Source organism: Palaemon carinicauda, chromosome 5 (genome assembly GCF_036898095.1).
Source record: "Palaemon carinicauda isolate YSFRI2023 chromosome 5, ASM3689809v2, whole genome shotgun sequence".
Lineage (NCBI taxonomy): Eukaryota > Metazoa > Arthropoda > Malacostraca > Decapoda > Palaemonidae > Palaemon > Palaemon carinicauda.
This window is the reverse complement of record NC_090729.1, coordinates 103827653-103832652: the sequence shown is the minus strand read 5'-3', so window position 1 is coordinate 103832652 and position 5000 is coordinate 103827653. Positions and strand designations below refer to the sequence as shown.

General features: G+C 38.2%; 1 protein-coding gene across 1 annotated transcript in view; it reads right to left on the bottom strand.

Moving 5' to 3' along the window:
* LOC137641382 (RING finger protein 17-like) overlaps positions 1-5000 on the bottom strand; it is a 1982860-nt gene that overhangs the window by 1886486 nt on the left and 91374 nt on the right. The window lies entirely within an intron of this gene.

Below are 5000 nucleotides of genomic sequence, written 5' to 3'. Positions count from 1 at the left end.
ATAAGATCAGTAAATTCCTATGGATATCTTTCAGGAACTTTTTCAAATGGTTTATTTGAGGTAGCGTGTGGGATAACTGAGGCTTTTCTGGAAAATATTGGCTAAATTCCTCTTTTAAGGTCTCTAAGAAGAAGAATGGAGTATCAGTGTCATTTTATTCAACAGATGCATTTAATGTGGGAAATATGCGCAAATTTCTCTTCCTTCATTTACTCCAAAAGATCCAGTTTCATTTGGAAGGCATTTAGTTTTTCTTTCTGAAGTGGAAGATTAAGGGAATTCAAATTGTGAAAAATCTATTAAGTATGCAGTTTTTGCCCAACTACTCATATCACCTAAGAAACTGGAAATTTCTGTTCTTCCTTGCCGAGATAGGAATTCTCTCATCTCACTATTCAACTAAAAGGGGATTACCTTTTGGTAGCTACCTTACTCCAGTTTGTAACATAACTTCATACTTAGAATCCATTATTTATGCCACACTTTAGCAAACAAGCGGTTGTTCAATGCATTTGACTTTACAAAGTTAACTGCTTCAACAACTGATTGCATAACTTTTCAAATCTTTGGCACTGCAGAAAATACTTAACGATGTATCATGCAATGAATTCCAACAAATTCGGGAGAAATATTCTTTACCTTCTTTTGAAACCCTGATCTACGACCTAGCAAAGAAGGTGCACCATCAGTACACATACCACCGACATTTTCCCACATTGATCCTCTTTTTTATGAAATTATCCTTTTTTTCAAATATACCACAGCTTTAGTAGTTTTGAATGGTCTGCAAGAAAGAAATTCATCCTTAAAATCGCTATCAACTAATAACAGGAATATTACCTATATATGTAGATTCATCAACTTTTAATGTGATGAGATCAAGTGGAGATGTACAGTATGATTAGAAAACGTTATAATTTCCGAGGATTTAACTGCCTAATCTTCGATTATGTCATGAACAATGTCTTTTCAAAAGGTGAAATAAATTCCTCACTAATGACATGCGTTTTTTCATTTTTTTTTTTTTTTTTGGAAATTTCTATCTCTGTAAAGAAGAGAATTTTTTAGATCCACATGCTTATTTAAAAAAAAAATGGACTTTCTTTTACTGAACTTTGCATTTTTCGACTCAAAATTATGTCTTAATTTATCTTGAGTCATTGATTCTTCTGAAAACACTTCACTGCACATAAAAAATTGTTTTTTTTTCTTTTCCTGCTGATATAATGCAAGTATAACCGATGTTAGTGTAGTCCTCCATGTATTTTTGCTTTCCTTTGTTGTTTGCCATTGCCATAATTGAAACAACATATTGTAAAATCAAATGAGAGAGAGAGAGAGAGAGAGAGAGAGAGAGAGAGAGAGAGAGAGAGAGAGAGAGAGAGAGAATTAAAATCAGTCATTTAAAACTTGATAATGATAACTATGATGATAGCAGGGAAGATGATGTGAAAACATATAATTATAAACACAAATGTGTCTGCATTTGTGTCTTATAAATATGTGTGTAGTGCACACACATGCATATACACAAATACATACACATACACACTTTTCTCATCCTCTCTTTCATTTACATTTTTTTTTTCCTAAGGAATTTTACTCTACTTCATATCTGCATTTTAAGTAATCACCAACAACTTATTTGTCTTTTCTGTCTTATATATGCGTGTCTTACTGCAGCCTACGTTTTTAAACAACAATATTTAAATTTTGAGTTTCCTAATTTGTAGTTAAAATATAGTTTTTAATAAATATCATAATTAATGGATAATTCAAATATGAAATCTTTCTATTACACGAATACAAAAAAAAATATCGGATATAAAGTTGAATAATGAACTTACAACAACCTTAAACATAACATTGCTCCATACCTATAAATTTCAAAATACAAATTCATTGTTTGTTCAAGCTGACTGATAGCACAGTGACACAGACATACCAGATGCAATCCCTTTAATTAAAAAATATTATCAGAAACAGACATATATGAAACAATATATATATATATATATATATATATATATATATATTTACAGTATATATAAATTATATACTGTATATATATATATATATATATATATATATATATATATATACACACACAAAACACAGGATAGGACCAGATATAAAATACAGTTTTGTTAAATCTATGGATAAAGCCTATAAGTACTTTCCACAGAGATAATCGTTCTTATTAAACCTTCTCTGTACAAAATGACATGAGAAAGGCCAATAGACAGCAGTGTAATGTATGTACAAGAGAACGATCGGCCCAGTTGATCGTCATCAGATTAAGGTATATGCAAAAAAGGGAAACAACTCAGTTTGAGTATGGTCATTCCATCCTTCATTTTTTAGATTTATATATACCACCTTAGGTAGGAATGGAGAAAGTTTTTGGTAAAGCGTACTGAATCCTCTTAATCCAATGATATCAGCCAACAACCTCTAGATTATTATCATGCCTTCACGACCCCCCAAAAATTGCTTGGCGACCCCAATTGGGGTCGCGATCCCAAGGTTTGGAACCACTGGTCTATGGAACAGTTTGTAAGGACACCTTAGTGGCCTTTCACTTAGTATGTTGTACCGACCAGGGACCACACAACCACCCTTATATTCATCGTCCCAATTAATTTCACTGTTCCTCGCAGAATTAAGCAACAGGTTTAAGGACACTACCTGCTGCTACCACAGACCTCTTCAGTTCCTCCACCTGCTACGTGTAATGCTTAAAAAATACCCTGGATGACTTCCAGCCAGTGTACGAGCGAAGGTGTTCAATATAAATATTATTGAAAAAGTTCAGGGATGAGGCAATTTTTCTCGGATCAAGACCTGCGGGTGTGTGTGTATATATATATATATATATATATATATATATATATACATATATATATATATATATATATATATATATATATATATATAGACCTGCGGGTGTACTGTCCGGATCATAATTATATACAGTGGAACCACTACACACGAACGTATCTACATCCGAATTTTCCAACATCCGAAGTAAAATTCGAGCAAATTTTTTACTCTACACCCGAATTTTATTTCGACACATGAAGTAAGCAATTTTCGTAGTACCGGTTGTATACGAATTTTTCGACACGCGAAGTACAATTCGAACACGTTCCTACTCTACACCCGAATGTTTTTTTTGACACCCGAAGTAAACAATACTCGTACGCGTAGTCGGTGCTCATAGCGCCTGAAGTGTTTTTTATTTCCGCCAATAGAAGGCAGCACATCGACCTCGGAGGGACCCTCAATTAGCGCGGCTCGGGTCAGTCCTCTGTTCTCGTCGGCTTCTTGCGGTTGTGCCCTGTGTGTTCTGCTATTAACTGTGTTTTAATCGTGATTTTTTACGTGCATCCTTTAACGGTAAATTACGTATAGTATGGGTCCTAAAAGGCTTAGTTTTGCAAGTGGTAGTGGTGAGAAAAGGAAGAAGGAAATGCTTTCTTTAGACGTAAAGCAGGAAATTATTGAAAAACATGAGGGTGGCGTCCGCGTGAGTGAACTTGCTAAACAGTATGGCCGTCATATGTCGACGATCTCGACAATCCTTAAACAGAAGGAAGCTATTAAAGCAGTGAAACCTTCTAAGGGGATCACCATAATTTCAAAACGCCGTAGCCCTATCATAGAAGAGATGGAACGACTTCTGCTAGTGTGGATCAAGGACAGAGAGATCGTTGGCGACATAATGACCGAGACCGTCATCTGCGAGAAGGCGCACGCCATCTTTACGGACTTGAAGGAGGAGAGCTCTGGGGGTGATGCTGGGGAGAGTTCAACCGAGCCTTCCTCAGATGATTTCAAGGCATCTCGTGGCTGGTTGAGAAATTTAAGAAACGGTCCGGGATTCATTCAGTTGTTCGCCACGGAGAGGCTGCTAGTGCGGACACAAAGGCTGCAGCTGACTTTGTCAAGAACTTTGAAAGGATCGTGCTGGAAGAAGGCTACGTAGAGCAGCAAGTGTTTAATTGTGATGAAACCGGGCTGTTTTGGAAGAAGATGCCCAGTCAAACCTACATCACCGCCGAAGAGAAGAAATTGCCTGGGCATAAGCCAATGAAGGATCGGTTGACTCTTGCCCTATGTGCCAACGCTAGCGGGGACTTTAAGTCAAGCCCTTACTGGTTTACCATTACGAGAACCCTAGGGCCTTTAAGGCACACAACGTCGATAAGGACCAGCTTCATGTTTTCTGGCGATCCAACTCGAAGGCCTGGGTCACTAGGCAGTTCTTTGTGCAATGGGTTAACCAAGTTTTCGGCCCTTCTGTGAAGTAGTATCTTCATGAACAGAAATTGCCTTTAAAGTGCCTGCTATGCCTTGACAATGCACCCGCTCACCCCCCCGGACTTGAAGATGATATCTTCGATGAATTTAAGTTCATAAAGGTGCTGTATCTTCACCCGAATACCACCTCTATCCTCCAGCCCATGGACCAGCAAGTCATCTCTAATTTTAAGAAGCTGTACACCAAGCACTTATCTAAGCAGTGCTTTAATGTCACGTAAAGCACCAACTTAACTTTGCGTGAATTTTGGAGGAGCCACTTCAACATCGTGCACTGCTTGAAGATCATAGATCAGGCTTGGGTGGGATTAACTCGACGGACCCTCAATTCTGCCTGGAAGAAGCTGTGGCCTGATGCAGTTTACTCCCGAGATTTCGAAGGTTTTGACCCCGAACCTGATCCCGTGGTGGGTGCAGCGGAAGCCGTAGAGGAAATCGTCTCCCTTGGCAAGTCCATGGGTCTGGAGGTCGACGCAGATGATGTTACGGAACTCGTCGCCGAACATCACGACGAACTTAACACAGATGAGCTCAAGGAACTCCATGCTACGTCTGAGCACGAGTGATGACGAGGAAGGGAGCGAGGAGGTAGAACATGTGTTAGGTTCGGCGCATATAAAAGAGGTTAGGAAAATATCAAGACGTGGTCGACTTCATCGACAAATACCACCCAAAAA